The 18,977-nt window shown below is 39.0% G+C and overlaps 1 long non-coding RNA gene across 1 annotated transcript; it reads right to left on the bottom strand.

Moving 5' to 3' along the window:
- Nucleotides 1-10,215: 10,215 nt before the first annotated feature.
- LOC148131417 (uncharacterized) lies at nucleotides 10,216-17,485 on the bottom strand. Its single transcript, XR_015748804.1, has 3 exons — nucleotides 16,188-17,485; nucleotides 15,486-15,640; nucleotides 10,216-11,658 (listed from the first exon to the last, which is right to left on the bottom strand). It is a non-coding gene; the product is annotated as an uncharacterized LOC148131417 (long non-coding RNA).
- Nucleotides 17,486-18,977: the final 1,492 nt, after the last annotated feature.

The raw sequence follows: 18,977 nt of genomic DNA, 5'->3' as shown, positions 1-18,977 counted from the left end.
TTCCCATAAGCAATAATCTAGTGAGTCACAAGGCAGCTGACACCGACAAGTTCTAGCTTGTGTGTTGAGTACCAAACAAACAATGAGTACCGGGACAAAACGTTCACATCAAAATATGTTGAGTACCAAATTCAATGAGTTTCAAAACAATGGAGTACCAAGGTACCCATGTATTTGATTCTTTTAACCTTGGCCATGAAGCAAATCAAGCAAGCAAGAAAGCAAGCAAGGATTCAGGATGTGACACTAGACATAATACTTTCGTATCATCCTCTTATCTCAGAAGATACTTCAGGGACTTAACCGAGTCTTGGAAGACTAAGTTATTTCATCACTTACATGAAATAGGCAAAAACTTCTGGTATCCCTATTTTAATCTTCTCCTCTGAACAGGTACTTAGTTTAAAACTAATAATTCGTATTGCTCAGTGTTCCATTTAGCAATACATTTTCTCTATAGCTCAGAGAAATTTACTGAATAGACTTATGATCATGAAGGCTGCATTTTAATTATGTATTATCAAAATGCTTCTAATTATTAGAATAATTATCTGTATTAATAAAAACGGTTCACCATGCATAGTAAATGAGATGAGCAGTCTACTACTAAGGATTATTGAACAAAGATGACAGTTCTGACAAATGAGTAGTTTTCACAGAGGTGGAGAGATGTGTTTCTCCGTCTCTTGTTAGCAAGGAGCTGGTAAGGCAAATAGAGGAATGAGGGTGCTCTCCTGACTAGGAGCTGTATGCATTGTCCATCTCGGAAATAATTACTCATGAAGGAATAGGACAAAATATTTTCAAGTTCCTTTTTGGTGAAAAAACTGAATTTGTAATAGTTTTCTGTATTAAAAATAGTTACTATTAACCACACTAAAATGTAGAATTATTTATTTCTCCATTAGTCGAGAGCTTTTGCAGACTATAATAACAAATTTTGCAAGGTTGTGGGTAAGAAGATCCCACTCAAATTTAATTGAGTGCATATTGCACTAAGCTGAATTGTGGTTCATTTGTTTTTGCATCAATATGATATGTCAATCCACTCTAAGCTGATAATTATTTAGTCTAGGTCTGGGTGACATTTTGATACTTGGAGCAGCAACATAGGCGAGCATGTATGTGAAGTGGGTAAAAATGTGGCATATGGACAGTATCTTGTTTTGTAGGGTTTTTAAAAAAAATCTATATGAAGCCTAGGTTATATTTATATGAAATTTTGCTGCTTTTCTTTTCAAAAAGGCTGTCTGTTGACCTGGACAGAAAGGATTAGATGCTTTAGTCTCATTAAAATCAAATCAACTGTCCCATTAGTCTAATTAAAATCAACATATTTATTGATTTTAATGCAACTTAATCTGGATTTATACCAATCTACTTTAAACAATCTTGTTTGTCAGACTCTTCTTTTCTGTATTAGTGTTTCTGCAGTTGAAAGCATCAGGCAAAAATCATAATACACTAGTTAATTTGTTATTATGAACTATTGTAAACTATTAAGCATAGTTTGATAAAGTTTTACTTGTGGAATACTGGTAGAAGTTTTAATTTATCGTTCACATATAAAATGTTTCCTTATTTAAGAGCATATTTAGAACAGTCTTTTTAACTCTTAAGTTCTTACCATTTCTAAATTGTTTAACCGTTTTTGAACACTGGTAACTTACATGTTCAAAATTGCATGATACTCATAAACAGTATCAACTTGAAATGAATTGAGATAAGTAATAGACAATGGCAAAATTGCAACTATTTTAAAAAGTTATATACAAGTATTGCTTTTACATCATTTTGGAATTGAGTCTGAAGCCTTACCATGAAGTAACTATATTTAAGCTGGAGGAAGTACCTACTTATGGTGTTGTAAGCTTGACATGCTACTATTTCCAATACCCTTTGTGTACCCTACATCCAGACTAGAGGTCAATATAACTTACTAATCAACTGAATCTTGATCTGTTGACACCAGTAGTCTAATGGCTTTAAATGTTTAAACCTTTTCCAGATGATTCCCCTGGCTTTAATTACACAAATATTACACAGAAATTTGATACAAGCCAGATGTTTTTTTTAAACAATGTGCTTGTACTTGGAAGAAATTAAATATTCTTAATATTGTACTTTTGTCCCTATTAAGGTTTGTCCCTCTGAACTACCACTTAACTGGAGTTACAAAATGGCTCTATGGAGTGAGATTATTTCACAGTGTGAAGACACTTAATAATAGCGTGTCCCACATAGCTTCCTACAATAATTTGTATCTACTGCATGATTATCATTGCTACTTTCTAGTTCCCAGAATTAGCTACTGATGCAAGCTCCTGTCAGGAATGAAGAATGGTAATAAGATACCCTCAGGATATGCCTTGTTGTTTAATACTGTGGAGCCTGTCTTTTTCTTTGCTCCTTTGTAAATAGAATGATTTGCTCCATTATCTTATTTTGTGTTAAGGAAAGAACTCTGGGCTTTTTACTCAACAGGTGGAATTTTCCCACTCAAAAGTCTTGCCTCCTAAAGCCATCTGCCTCCACAATGCCCTGGATTCATATGTGAACAATTTAATTTAAACTAGATTGTCTATTCCTAGAGTTAAATTTTCCCCTAGGTGTACAAAACGGGTAACTTTTATGAAAAAGTTGATGTAACAATTACATATGAAGATTACTCCTAATTAAAACCAATTAATTGCATGTATAACTCTGGTCTGTTGAACCTGTATGAATTGTGTTGGTGGAAAAAGTTAACATACTTCCCTGGCAGTAGACCAAACTCGGGTCTCTAAGCCAAGCCTGATTCCTGATAACTTCATAAATACCAGGAAGTCATGGATATTCATGAAGTCCATATAGTTTTAGCTACAGCATGCAAATTATTTGCCATTTCTTTCAGGGCTTTTGTTTTATATACATATTTTAAAAAATCCACCGGTCTAACTAATACCAAGAAGTACAATACTAACCAGTTCTAACTTTCATTAAGTGTTTTTCTTATATCACCCATCACTCTATTAAAATAATCCCAGGGATCATTCTTCCTCAACCTGATGCCTTTTCAGCTGTATTTGTGCCATCATTCTCATGATTGTCTACCTGGGGTAACTATTGACTATGTCGGCTGAGAAGTATGAAAAATCCAACATATCTGGAGAACACCAGGTCTGGGAAGGTTGTGAACATACAGAAAACAGAAAGGGAATGGAGAAGAGAGCCTTGCTGATCATCTTTTGCTGACATTACTGGGAACAGCAAAGTATCCAGAGCAACCACATGGTGGCGCTACCTAGAAGCAAATTTCAGTTCATTAAACCAAGTTCAAAGAGCTAGAGCAGCCTGCAGTAGCGCACAGGATTACTTCCTCTAGCATGGCAGAAGTGATTGGTTTGGAAAGAGAAGAGCAATGAGCCAGGCTATTTGTTTGGGGTTCGGTTTCTTGAAGATAGAAACTTACTCAAATGCACAAGTTAACTCTTGAGATAATAAGACTTAATATTGCAGAATACTTCAAATGTATGTATACGTGTGATTAAAATAGTCACTTCCTTATATGTTCGCATCTTGAAGCAGTAAGCATCAATTCATTTTGACCAGTTTTTCTTACTCAATCTGTTTCAATTATCAAGAAAGCTACTGATTTTAGATTTGTGGGATATGCTGCTAGCCTGAGGCCTTACAAGTAGGAATCTCTACAAGGGAGTGTTTCTTTTATATGTAGCTGCTTTTATCAGACAGCAGCTGGTAGCAGATTTTGGCAGAATTTTTTTTTTTTTTGTTAGAGTAGGATGGAGACACATACACTTTTCTACAATGAAAGTATTCACAAATCTAGGCCTACCAGCTCCCCAACAGATGCTCACTTCATATGTAATATTGCGTTTCTATTGATGCATCTCTCCGTTGCAATCAACAGGAATGTTTGAAATCATTCTTCTGTTGCCACAAATCTGAATTTCCCAGGCCAAATTATTCAGCAAGATGGGTGGCACAGAGGTTCGATAAATAAAATAAAGCCATGCCATAAATTTTCAGAACACATAGCATTAGTAATCACTCTTAGTTGAACCATATATGGAGGAAAGGTAGGTGGCTCTAAATTGCATTTTAATATATTTCTCGGCTGTTATTGGGGCTTCTTCAAACAACAGATTGCTCCCCCCCCTTGCCACATTTTGTTTCAGGTCACATGCGTTAACTGAATATTATACAGTACATAACATTAGAAAAGGCTTCCTTCAGGCAGCATGCAATCTTGTAAACTAATTATCTGATGCAGAATGTAAGTGTATGTTTTTTCCTTTTTAGCTGCCCTTAGCTAAGAAGGAAGCAACAGGCAGTGTACATGCCAGCAATTGCAATGTAAGTCTATATGTTGCACAATAATGATGTTAGAAGAAAACACTGCTGCCCTCCCTAGTATGCATCACCAGTTTTGTTGGCTGGTGCTTCTACCCCCATTATTCTCAAAATGACATTTGTTTGGAAGTCATGTTACAGGAGAAGGAAAAACATCTTAAACTGGTCAAACAGTTATGGAGCCAAGTGTCGTGTTTGGTCTCGGTGAAAAAAATAAAAAGATTTTTCTTTCTGTAATCTGTGACTTGGAGTGAAGTAGGGATCAAAAAAGTCCTTTTGAAAGACATAGTCCATAAAGACAGTTCTCTTGGCTTGCTATACCACTCCATGTAGGCACTTCTCTGCCTCAAGTTCTGCAGGACAGACAAAATAAATAGAATTTTCTCCTTTATTTTTGCTTTTACCTCTCGAGAAAGAGAGCCTGCTTCAGATGCAAAGTTATTCATAGAACTAGTTATTCAATGTCTACTAGAGCTAGTATGGTCTATTGGTTAGACACCAGGCTAGAAACTAGGAGAGTGAGTTTTGATCTCATTTTAGGCATGACTAGAACTCACAGCTGCCTAGTTTCTAGCCTGGTTGGATGACTGGACCACTCGCTCTTCCAGCCCAGCTCACCTGGCAGGGTTTGTGGAGAAAATAGGAGGCAGAAGGACTGTTATGTATTGTTTGCTGCCTCGAGTCATTTATACAAATAATAAAGGTGTGATAAAAATTTAAAAAATTCACATCACACAGTAGATGTGTTTCTCTTAAATCTTTCCAGTTCTCTTCAAGGACTCAAACATGGGCGTCAGAAGCTTCACTGAATTGAAACAAAAGCTGTGCTTTCCTTCTAAAAGATCATTGAGTTTAGTGACGCTTATAACGAATAGGCACGTGCTGCACCCTTTTCCATGCTCAAACTTTTCCGATGTGTTGAGTGGCAATTCCCTTCACCCTTTGATCAGCCTCACATTTCAACTATTGGTTTATCGTACCAATGTCACCCTTTGTAACATGGGTGGCAATATAAAAATTGTTAAATGAATAAGCCTTTCAACTGCTGCTTAGGAATTACGGGGGTTGTCCATAGCTGAGGAGAGTAATAGATTGAGGAAGGCTGACGTAGAGAATTGGGTTTTCACACAAAAGAGCACAGGATCCCTTCTCTGCGCCAGATGAAGTCACCTATGCATTGGCTCCATTGATAAATGTGAATAATGATATCACTCTCTTTTACGCAAAGTTTGGGTACTCTGGATTCTTTTTTGTATAAGAAAAATCACATTAGGTTTTTAAAACATTATTCCAATAGTATGACTGTTTCATACAATATCTGACAGCTTCTGCATCTCCAGAACATGTTAGAGGGACATCTATAGCAAATAAAAAAGGAATTGCTCTTTGAATAGACACGGTTAAGTGACCTGAATTGTTTTAGCTAAAAAGTCCTGACTTATAATTGACCTCATATACTGTATACAAGGCAAAACTATGCAGGTTGTCTTCGACTTACAATCACAACTGAGCCCCAAATTTCTGTTGCTATGCAAGAACAATTGTTAAATACGTTTCCCCCATTTTATGAGCTTTCTTGCTACAGTTGCTAAGTGAATTTCTGCAGTTGTTAAAGTTAGTAATAGTTGTTCCGTGAATCTGGCTTCCCCATTACCTTTGCTTTTCAGAAGGTTGCCAAAGGTGATCACATGTCCCTGGTAATGTGATCAAAATTTGGATGTTTGGAAACTGGCATCTCTTTGTGTATCATAAATACATGCCAGTTTCCAAACATCCAAATTTTGTTCACATGACCACGGGGATGCTACAACGGTCATAAGTGTGAAAAATGGTCATCATTCACTTTTTTCCGTGCTATTGTAACTGCAAATGGTCACTAAACAAATAGTCATAAGTCGAGAACTATCAGTAAAATGTACAGAAAAAATTACACAACTTGGCTGAACTAAGAGGCTAGTTAGGGTTGGACCTGCTTAGTATTTGGAAGATAATATCAACTAATCCCAATATCCAGAGGCTGAACTCAAGGTATAGGTCAATTTACAAGAGAAAGAATAGTCCAGAACCAAAATCTTACTATATAAGAACAGGCAAATTCCACATTTTGCTCTCTAGCCATCTAATTATCTTTGTTCCTTGAGCTGCCTGGATCAGCCTTGTGTCTGAACCAAAGCTTTAAGCATCTTACATGCATCTGTTCCATCTAATCCCCAATAACTGGGGCCTGTGTTTCACAAGAGAGGGGGAGGAAAAATGCTGGTAGCATTCCCAGATATGCTGCCTTCTAACAAAAGGGAAATCTGTGCCACAAAAATTCTTTGTGTACCCATTTAAAATTATGGGATTGGACAGCAGTGACATACTATGGAAAATTCACATGAATCGGTAGTATTTTTATAGGATAAGGGTGTAGAGAGCGGGAACAACCTGAAGGCCAAACCACAGAAACTCTCTAAGGACCCTGGAGTGGCCACACTGCAATTTTTAACGTACAACAGAGGAGGGTATCATACAATCCTATTATAGTAATCATATTTATTTGTAATTTTAAATCAGAGCAAGTTTAAAATGCAGTGTTTTGCCTTCTGCTCAGTGCATTCATTCTCAAGAAAAAGATGTATGATTGTAATCTTAGAGTGGAGCTTAATAAAATAAAGGTGTATTTATTTAGCTCCAAAGAAAAGAGTGAGACAAATATGTAGAGTAGTAGAATTATAGGCAGCGAAAGAGGTGAAAGAGTCTCTTCCTGTTTTATCTCTAATTCAGTTAAAATAAAGGGAAGTCTTAGGCTTAAATTTCTTAGTTGCTTTAAACTCCAGTGTCCTCTTTGCTGTAATCCTGACTTTGGTATTAAGAAAAACCTTTTAAGAACAATTAAGTCTGAGAAGAAAATGCTTGCAAATTGGTTGTGTCATTTATGTAGAACATTTTTAGGAACAAGCCATTCAGGACGCTGAGCACCAGTGAAGAATTCAAGGGGAATGTTTTCTGAATATAAGGAAATATGGTAGGAGTTTTCAAGGAATTCTAACAGTGGGAGCAAGCAAATGTGTGCCTCCCAGTACGGTGACACATCCGGACTTTCTTCGCATACAGTAATATTGGTTTTCATAAAATGTGTTAGTGGTTTAAGCTGTTGTATTTTGATACAGGAATTAAGATGGAAAGATCCCAGGCTAAGTAAGATTCATGCATTTTGACTTTCAGGCATGTCCCCTTATACCAGCATAACCTTTCCTCACATAGTGTCCTCTGGATGCGCTATATTTCAGTTCCATCATTTCTTAGTTTTTGTAGGTTTGGGAGTTGTATGGCTGTATACAGCACTAGATGAAATCTTAACCTAGATTTTGAGTGGAACCCAATAGAAGATAAGTAAATCACTCTATATGCAGTAAAACAATGCAGCCAAGCAGTTCCATGGGGCTCAGCTGTTTGTGTTTGCAACTATCTGGATTTTTCCTTGGTAGACGGGCAATAACGTTTCAGACAGAGACTAATGACAGGTCCACACCAGAACCAAAGTTCAAATAGCTTCCCCTGTCTGGGCCCCCTTAATCATCATCAGCAAAGCACAGTATTTTTCAAAGCTCTTTTAGTTCCCTTTGAAAAAGATCAACTTATTTAACTTCTTAAGCAAGGAGATATGTCTGGGCTGTGAAGCCTGTATCCAAAACGAGTGGAAAAGGGACAGCTCAGGAAACCTTTATTCCTCAAAAGATTGTGAGCTCCACGCCCAAAGGGAGCTTGTTTTTATCTGATATCTGTCAGTCCTAGTCAATACATCAAAACACACAATTCCCAATTCTTTCAACAGCAGTTGCATAGCTGGGATGGATAAGCATAATCAGATCCAGCAGCTTTGATCCCTAAGGCTCTGAGCAAGACACACACAGCAAATCTGTCACAACCAAAGAAAATGTGAGGACTGATGGAAGAAGCATTCCCCTCACATGCTGCCCAGTTTCAATCTATTGCACCTTAATCTGAAATAAAAAGGAAATCATAGTTGCATCTTAACTTGGTGCTAAACATTGGATCTGAAAATTTTTCTTGTATTGCAATCCTTCCCATGTTGAAGAATAAACTTCATGGTGTAAAAAGGTGTTTTATGCAAGGATTGCAGCCTTACCATAACAGACTTGGTGCTATCAGAGAGAATTCGAATAACTAGACATGCTCTGCTGGATCATGGTTTCAGAGACATTTCCTTACCTAAATAGAGAAACAGAATGGCTGTGGGTGGGGGGAGGAGGAAGCAGGAGAAGGAGAGGAGAAACTTGTCTTCCTTCCCCATTGAATTTCCTTGTTGGAATCTGGCAAGAAGCATCAGAAATCTGCTTGCCTTCCCTGCCCTGGTAAGTGAGGGGTGGGAACGAGGGATTGTGAGATTGGCTAGGAAACTGTCACGGAACATTGAAAATAAAGACCATGTGACAACACTAGCAACCCAGCAGCACAGAAGCAGTCAGTAGTACTGAAGCAGCCACAACTTTTCCAAATTTTATTCCCTTGGTACTCAAGGGTCTCCAATTTTGGGCACATTCTGTAAGTTAGCTCATTTGAGGTACTTTGGTTCAAAAATTGTCACCCTATGATGCACTGTTTTTCCCTGTCAAAAGTCATCACAATAAGAGTTTTAGTAGCATATGGGTGCAAATTTTGGGTTGTATTCAGCTAGCATCTAAGCCAGAGACATATATCATAGATTTGAGAGCCTACAAAATACAGAAGAGAACTGGGGCCATCCTCAGTCACCCATGGATGTGCTGGGTGATCTTCAGTTAATCACTGACTGGGATCATAGATTGCAGTGCACCGCAGTAGGTTTTGATTACTTGCAGCTAAGCAAAAGGTATGAACCCAGTTTACGGTTTAGTGCTGAAGTGCAGAATTTTCCCTAACCGGAGATCTTCAATAGACTTTGTGCGATTTGTCTCGGGTCACATTTCAGAAAAGAAATTCTGGCTCTGAACATTTTTAATGGGGCGGAGAAATTTGGGGCCCTATCCAAATCCTACTTTCCAAAAAAGTGCAGAGACAAATAAGTCAATCGGGTCGAATTGTTAAAATAGAGGAACATGATCTGTAAATCGTATTTTACAGTGTAGAGTGATTTTTGAAAGCAGCTAACTGTGGTTTATTCCACAAGTGTGACTAAATCATAGTTTTGCCATGCATAAACCCAGCCTTTCTCCCTCCCTCCATCTGTCTATTACTTTCAAGACTTGCATCTATTCTGTCAGCCTTTCCTCTAAACCTGTTGGTCCTGGACTCCTGTTACTCTCCCCACACTCTTATGTATGCTCGAGCAATGGAAAATAAAAATAGGATGTAAATTATATGGCCTACAATTAATTTTCCAAATGCATTTAAGTGCAGAATTTGAGCCGTCATGGTACAACATTATTTCTGCCATTCTATTTTTCTATTAAAAAGCTGCCTACATCTGTTGAGTCCAGGAAACTTAAGACTTCTTGCCTAGCACGTCATTCACAATGAGGATGAATTTATGAGCAATGCAGCTGATGCTCACAAATCTGACCTCAGGAACAGCCTTCAACATAGCTTACTCCCATCTGTGAGTATGAAACTGTATGAGCTGCTGCCGCCAAGCCAACCATCTGTCTGCCATCCATTTAATGGCAGCTCTGCACATCAAAGATCTGTTAAAGGGATAGAAACAGAATTGACTGAAAAACTGGACAGGTAGTTTTAAGGCTTGCAACTTTCCTCTGATGGTTTTTAGTCTCACAAGGCCTTTGTTTCTGGACGAGAAGCTGCTCTTACTATCCACCCAAGCACAAGCACACGCATACAAGGGTGAAAAATATAAGGAGAATTAATCGATGCAACCTGGAACAATGTGTATGATTTATTTTAAGAAGAGAATGTGCTTGTCCTGGTTGCAAAAATGATTTTCCCCCTTTAAATAGCAGCCAATCTGTGGAGCTGACTAACTTTTAAATCAGCTTGTGAAGTTGAAATCTGCTTATTAAACTTCTACTAAAAGATCAGAAACAGGTATTCTTTCAGAGACAGATTGTTGTTCTTTATCTACCATAGTTAGAAACAACTCCATCTTGGACCAGTAATTTAAGTTAATAAACAATTTGATGTATCATAAAGTTACTATTCAAAAGTACATTGTTGCAAATGAAGACATGTGATGGCTTTTAAGTCTGTCACAGGAAGGAAATAAGGAACATAGCAATTCATGTTTGCTTTATGGAGCAAGGCCCTTAAGATGAGAAGGAAGCAAAACAATAACTTGATTGTATGCCACAATTAAACATCCAAGAGCTGGTGGAAGTTTCTTCCTCTGAATTCATAAAGCCTGTTGATTTTTCTGAGTTTCATTCTTGAAAGTAACTGCTTGATACTTTTAGTCAGAATCTTGTTATAAATGTCAGAGGCAGAACTGGTTCTCTCCTAAAGTATCTGAAAAATTCTGAGACTGATCTAAATTATACACACTGGACAGATATTTCACTTTACTTTCAAAATATACACGGTCCTTCCCTGAAAAAAAAAAAAAGGATTTCAGTATTATATACAAACAGTAAAGTTCACAATAAAATTAATGCAATTCATAAGAATAGTAAGTAAAGCAAGTCTTCATCTTAATAGAAAATGTAAAATAATAATAAATAATATTAATACAGCTGAAGAAGAAAACAAAGCATCGGAAGAATATCTGAAGGATAGTAAAGAAGATGCATTGAAGTTAGCAGGATACAATGATGGCTTACTGAGTATTGGAGAGACCATAGCGATCTACAAGAAAGGCCAAATGAAGAACAGAAAAGAGACATGGCAAACTAAAGTATTATATGGCATGTACAATACACCCCCCCGCCCCCAAAAAAACCCTCACCAGCCAATCAAGCAGATAACAAAAACAGCTGGCAATGGCTAAGTGCAGGAAAGTTGAAGAAAGACACAGGGCCTAATTCTGGCTGCATAAGATCAAGCCTTAAGAACAAATGCATACAAAATCAGAATTGAGAAAACAGCAACAGACAGCAAATGCCGCTTCTGCAAAGAAACCAAAGAAATAGTGGGCCTTCTAGTTAGCTGCAAACAAATCACACAGATGGACTATAAATAGCATGATAAAATAGCAACAGTGGTGCATTGAAATATCTGCAAGATATTTGTTCAGGCCAGAAAATGGACAAAGTCATAGAAAATGAAGACGCTAAAGTGCTCTGAGATTTTAGAATTCAAACAGGCAAGGGTTTTGCCACACAGCACTCCAGACTTAACAATTGTCCATAAGTCTCATAGTAGACATGACAGTACCTGGAAACAGCAAAATAGAAGAGAAAGAATTAGAGAAAAATCACAAAATGCAATCACCTGCAAATAGAAGTAGAATGGCTATAGCAACGGAAAGCAAAGATCGTATTGATAGTGATAGGTACCGTGGGGGCAATTCCAAAACAGCTGGAGGGACCACTTGAACCCCATCAGCATTGACAAAATCACCACCAGTCAATTGCAAAAGGCAGCTTTTTAAGGAACAGCTTACATTCTGTGATGACACCTTTAACACCATCAAGCAACAATATCAACAGTATAATCCAATCTGTAAATGTTGAATGTAAAAGAAAACGTCATAATGTTACTGCCTAGCAAATATCCTTGGGAAGAGATTTAGGAATTAAGATTACTGCAGAAAAGATGATAGTCTTGACCTTCTTAAGATGCAGTTCTTATCCAAAGTATCTAAACACCTCATCTTCTGATCTTAACATACACAGGTAAGTCTATTTAAGGGGCGATGCTGCTTGACTTATTTAAATGATCAGGTCCATATTCATATCATTATATTATATAATGTATGAGTTAGAATTAGATAATGTTGAGTAACCCCTTACTCAGTGCAGGAACTATCCCTTGTAGCTGGCCATTCAGCCATATTTGAAAGCTTCAAGTCAAGGACAGTCCATGTAGGCAGGCAGATCCACTGTTTAACAGCTGTTATGCTCATAACATTTCTTGTAATGTCTAGCCCGTATCTCTTTTTCTTTTCATTTCAAGTATTGGTCGTTGTCCTTCTGGTTTCAACAAAACAAAAAACAAAACAAAAAGTTACAGGACATCTTTTTTTATACCACACTCACCTTTCCCATTAGTCTTCTCTTTTGCAAGCCAAATTGTTTCCAGTTTCCCATGTCCTTCATATATTTGGTTTCCAGATCATCTAGTAGCTCTTCTCTGAATAAAATACAGTCAAATAATTACCAGAATGCAACAATTCTATCAACACAGCCCAGATTGCATGAGCTGTTGTATCACCCTACTTGCTCATGTCCTGCTGGGGATCCAGTAGCATTTCTAGACCATACACTCTCCTGAGCCAGAATGTCCCAGTCATACACTTAAGCATGTGATTTTTCTGATGCAGGAATGTAACTGTCACAGTTAAGGTTCATCCTGTAAAATGTGGTCCTGTGTACAAGAATGTCAAGATCATTTTTAATTGTGATGTTCTCTTTATAGTACTAGGACAGTTCTCCTACTATCTGCTGTTTACTTGCTTAATTACACTTCCAGTCCATCCCCTAAATAATTTGTAAAGATTTTAAATAGCAGCAAGCTGAGGAAGGAACTCTGTGGTGCTTCGCTTTATTTTTAATTTCAATGCAGATTAGAATGATTCTTAAACTAGAACCATCCATGGAGACTGTCAGCTTTCACGCTTAAGACAGGACTAGATTTCACAGCCTCCTGGTTTCTAGGCCAACACCTTAATAGAATAGAATAGACTACTTTATTGGCCAAGTGTGATTGGACACACAAGGAATTTGTCTTGGTGTAAATACTCCCAGTATACATAAAAGAAAAGATACATTGGTCAGGAGTCAAGAATCCTAAGGTACGACACTTAATGATAGTCATAGGGTACAATAAGCAATCAGTTATACTAGGAAATAGTCAATATAAATCGTAAGTATACAAGCAACAAAGTTACAGTCATACAGTCACAAGTGGGAGGGGATGGGTGATAAGGAGTGATGACAAGATTTAACAGTAATAGTAGTGCAGACTTTGTAATAGTTGAACAGGGTTGAGGGAATTATTTGTTTAGCAGAGTGAAAAAACTGTTCTTGTGTCTAGTTGTTCTGGTGTGCAGTGCTCTATAGCGTCGTTTTGAGGGAAGGAGTTGAAACAGTTTATGTCCGGGATGTGAGGGGTCTGTAAATATATTCACAGCCCTCTTTTTGATTCGTGCAGTTAACCTCTACACCAGGGGTCCCCAACCGCCGGTCCGCGGACCGGTACCGGGCTGCGGAACAAGCCTTACCGGGCCGCTGGTTGCTGGGCGCCGCCATCTTTTTTTGGTAAAAGCGCTTCTGGTGAGCTTTTCGGGTAGAAAGCTCACCGAGCGCTGTTTGTCATAAAAGATGGCGGCGCCAGCTTCGTGAGCTTTTCCGGGTAGAAAGCCATTTCTACCCGAAAAAGCTCACCAGAAGCTGCGCCGCCATCTTTTATGTAAACAGCGCCTTCGTGACGTCACCGAAGCGCCTTTTCGTCATAAAAGATGGCGGCGCCCAGTTGACGCCGTACCGGGCCGCGGCGCCCAGCTGATGTCGGAACCGGGCCGCGGCGTCGAAAAGGTTGGGGATCCCTGCTCTACACCAAACAAATATATCCCAATTGGAGGAGACTATCCTTATACATTTGCAAACATGGCTCTGTGGCTGAAAACAGGCTCAGTGAGGTGTACACATGATAAGGCAAGTAGATTTAGGACTGTTAAACTTCAGCAAACTGACAACAGTAAGCAACCTTCAAGTTAAGTTACTGACTGGGAGTTCACATCTGCTGTACTAAATGGAACTGTCATCTCATGTTTTTGCGAGGAATTGTTTTTAATATACAACATTAAGTATATTCATTTCAGAGAGCCAGAGCCATGATGACTTGGCTCTTCAACCAAGTCTTTGATTAGGGAGAGTGAAACTTCATCATGCAAATGGCTTCCAAATCCAGAAAGCTTTAGCCCTTTCCCTCAACCAGCCTGTGAACAGGCCCCAGCAAAACTATTTTCTGCTCCTGGGTCTGTGTAGTGTTGTCTTCATGTTATCCCCAGCCCATGAGTGAGAAAAGTTTATGTCATCTTTAGCTACGCCTGCACTACAAATACTATTTTTCCTCTTATTCTGGCAGCAACGAATGGCAAATAGAAGAGGTGAAAAATCTGTTACACTTGTATCACTCATTGTTCTGGAAGGAAGGCAGTCAATTCCAGTAGATGCGGGAGGCAGGCTGACATCCAATTTCATGCCAGGACAGTTTTTTTGCCAACTCCATGATGGGTGGGGAGTTCTTTTCAGCAATGGGGAAAGGCCCTTAAAAGAACAAAGAACCATATAAACAGTGTTCAAATTTTCAGCGAAGAACAAAAGGGCAATTGATTTATCTGCACTTATCTTAACAAGAGTCCCAGACACTGGATTATTATTATTATGTTTTGATGTTTTGGAGGTTACCCCAGACTCCTGAGTGTTTGTTAATGAATGGTAAAGTTATATCCTGATTGCATTAAAATGCAGGGAGATTTGCCATCCAGGAGCTTCTTAACCCAATGGATGGAAACTCAGAAATGCTCTTGAGGATGGCAACAAGTCCTGCAAGTATATTTTGTCCTGGCTAGCAACATTTTGTCAAGTATTCTTCACACACAAGATGGAGAGTAAAAAGCAACACAGGAACTTGGGGGACAAAAGATTGGCAGACTCAATTCTCTAAAAATAGCAGCTTTACCTTTTTCCCCCATTTTGCATTCCAATTGACAATAGTGCCCATGCCCACACTAAAAATGTGGTATTTTGGGTTATTCCACAGCAATGATTCACAGATTCTTGGGGATAAAAGATAAGATAAGATGCTGGGTATACAGTAAGAGAAGACCAATTATGGTGCCATCTATAGAAGGGGTTATCATCACATTACTCAGGTGGCAGGAAAGTTTTCAGCATCTCTTTTTTTCCATCTAAATGATTGTCTGGATTTGTGCAACCCAGAAATGGGAGCCCTACATACATGCAGACTAAATCTACTTGGATATATATTTACACTTCAACGAATAGTCGGGGTCCCCCCTTTTAGTTTTCACTCACTCCTGCCTTTATGATTGTCAGTAAATTGGATCTATTTTGAGATTACGACCAGAGATGACCCAGTCCCTCTGCAGATGGAGCTTGAGTCTGTCAAGCTGGGCTTCTCTGTAACTTCAGTATCCCAGTGGATATTTTCAGCTTATGATCTGCTCGCACTGGAAAAAAAAATACAACTATTTGAAGAATGGCAGGAGCAGGTGCCTAGTTAATTCAGCAACTGCCTTTCATTTGAGTTGGGAAAGAAGAGGCTGGGAACTCCGCTTTGTCTGGTGGCTTTGCTAGAACATCCCATCCATGTTACTCAGCTGGTTGCACAATTTAATTATCACTTTGCAAGCCATGCAGTAAGGGTCAGATGACTCCACCAGGGAGTGAGCCAGCAGTTCTGAGAAATGCCTTCTTTTAGTGAGAAGGTTCAAGGAAACCTCCTCTTCCTCGTGAAGCAGCCTGAAGGATGAGCTGGTCCATACGGCATTTATCAACCACAGAGATGGAGAACCACTCCATTATCAGGGCTATGTCAGCACTTCCTGTCAGACAGGAAACCGTCAAAATCCTGTATCAGGGGACCCATTCTACAGGTGAAGTTACAGACACACATTAAAATATGCCTGTGTTTCCTAAAGCTTAGCTTGAAGCACAACCACACTTCTTATAAACAGGGGCAGGGGAAACAGGGTCAGGAGCCAGGTCTAATCATACCTCCCAGGAGATGGCAATTTTCGGGATGCATCCAAGAGCTCAGCTTGTGCTGTTTGGCAGATGTTGAGGGATAGAAGAGCCTGTTTTGGAGAGAAAAGTAGAAGGGACAGTCTTCTTTTTTCAGTCCTGTGATTCTGTGCATTGACCTTTTGTGCCCTCTTGTACAATATGTTAACTCTTTGGCTGATGTCCATGTATTTAACAACAGCCCTTGGTCCTTGGAACAAATGCAGTGTACACTTCAGAGGAGGGTCTCTGAGCAGCTTCACTCATTAAACAAATCTACTTCTCTTCCTGCCTGCAAACTTTGCATTCTTTGAAGAGAAATGTGGTTAGAAATGTAATCATAAAACAATATTTGATAACCAGCATAGGCAGTGATGCCGTTAGATTGTCACCACACCCATGTGCCGTTTCAAGTATTCCAGCCGCTTGGAAACCAGTTTAGATAAGCCCCAAGCAAACACTACACGGCGGCGTTGCTAAGGAATTATAAAAAGATACACCAAGGTTCAAAGCCTATTGGAAAGTCACACACTCTAGCCTGAAAGATTTCAGGTCTGTGGGCCAGCAATAACGAACCAGTGAGAGGAGCACTCTGCACATGGACAAGCCGAACGGATTGTTCACCACATGGGAAGTGCAGTAAGCACAATAAGAATATGATTTAGCTGCAACTTTTGAAGATCTGCAGGCCTCTATGGAGGGTTGGTACTATGTGTGGCTTTGGAGTGCCATTTGAGGCGGCCTGCTATATACTCTTGGCCATATCCTAAAATCATCTTCAGAAGCTCTCTAATTTCATTGGGTATCTGCTGTCCAACAGTACAACTGATGACATAGAGCAGGTCCTTCCTGATGATAGAGCCACATATGTGGAATATTCTTCCAAGAGGAACTTAACCTGATGCCTTGTTTTTTTGTTATTATTTTATTTATTTATTTGTATCCCACCTTCATTAGTTTTACAAACAACTCAAGCTGATGAACATATCTAACAGGCCTTTCTCTCTTTTCCATGCCCCACAACAACCCTGTGAGGTGAGATGAGACTGAGAGAATCAAGGTCACCCAGCTGGCTTTCATGGCTAAGGTAGAAAGTGAACTCACAGTCTACTGCTTTCGAGGCTGGTGCCTAGAAACCTTTAGCCAGTTTGGTCTAATATTATTATTATTAGGATTTGTAGATGTTCAGACTGGATTTAGCATTTTTATCTACTTATCGAGTCCTTCCCAAGGACCTTGATACTTGATGGTGGTATAGATATTGTCTAATATTACTATAACGCTATCAAACATCCACAACTGCCTATCACAGGTCTGAACATCTGGCCAACTGTGCGACAAACCATAATAATGTTCTTATATAATATTGTTATAATATTAGTATTATTAGATTAAGAACCACAGTGGTGCAATGGTTAGAATGCAGTATTGCAGGCTACTTCTGCTCCCTGCCGGCTGCCTGCAATCTGGCAGATCAAATTTCACCAGGCTCAAGGCTGACTCAGCTTTCCATCCTTTGGAGGTCAGTAAAATGAGGACCCGGATTGTTGGGGGCAATATGCTGACTCTGTAAATTGCTTAGAGAGGGCTGTAAAGTACTGTGAAGTGGTATATAAGTCTGAGTGCTATTGCTATTGCTAAAAACTGTTCCATTTTCCAAGATCTAAACTCCCCTTTGAATCTGTACCGTTTCATATTATTCTTAGAATTGTTCTCTGAATTTGACTGTTTGGCTTCTAATTAATCTTAAGAAAGGGAGGCATGTAATTCTTTTTCTTGGAAGTAAAACTATCCAGTCGAAATTCTTTTGTGCAGACCCATATGGATGCTTAACTGGGAAACAAATGGTCTGGTCTCAGCTTGTTGTTTATATGGCCTCTGGCAAGTGCTTTCTTGAAATACTTATGTATACAACTTGTCGATTAAATTGGGCTCTTCTGTGGATCACATTTTGAGACAAGAAGGTTGAGTCTGCAAGCTTAGGAATCCAGCCCAGGAACAGATAGGGATGACATCCACCCAATTAACCAGAGGCAGAGCTAGGCTGCGGAGGGTCCAGGTTAAAACCTGACCAATAAAATTCCCTCAAAGTCAAAGAACATGCGGCCACACCAAAGCTTTAATAGCCATCTTTACTGCAGTTACAGTAATAGTCTTGAAGGCTGAAAAACACAATTTAAATACTTTTATCAGGGAATAAAGTCCACTGAGTTCAATCGGATGCAATTCTGCCTAGGAATAAATTATGAGGGTGAAGGGAGAGAGTCACTCTGTGATCTCAGGAGACAGGAGCATCTGCTGTGTGTAAAAAAAAAAAATTTAGACAGCAGCTGCAAAAGTTTTCATCAAAGACACACTTCTTTTTTTTGCATGTGTTACATGCAATGCATATAGAAAATATACTCGGGCTTCAACTGACTTGTTCCAGCCACCGTCTTCACTTTTTGGATCTCCTCCTTTGCTGGTGCCTTGCCACAAAAGGATATAACATGATCTTATAATGCGCCCTGATATTTATACATCTGAATGTGCACATTACACATTATGGCATTCCTCCAAAAATTGCTACCAGAAGAGAGAATGTATTATATCTATGATAATTACGTACCTGGATTGTATTTAACTAAACCTAATTGCTGCATAGGTAGCCCTCGAATGACGGCAATTGGGGCCAGGATTTCTATTGCTTAAGCAAGGCAGTTCAGTGAATCGCACCCAATTTTATGACCTTTTTTGCCCTGGTTGTTAAGTGAATCATGCAGTTGTTCAATGAATCTGGCTTCC

This window comes from Notechis scutatus, chromosome 3, assembly GCF_049901735.1.
Source record: "Notechis scutatus isolate UNSWTSFEM ecotype Mainland chromosome 3, rNotScu1.2, whole genome shotgun sequence".
NCBI classification, from domain to species: Eukaryota; Metazoa; Chordata; class Lepidosauria; order Squamata; family Elapidae; genus Notechis; species Notechis scutatus.
The sequence above is the reverse complement of the archived record's forward strand: the minus strand, read 5'-3'. Positions and strand labels throughout refer to the sequence as shown.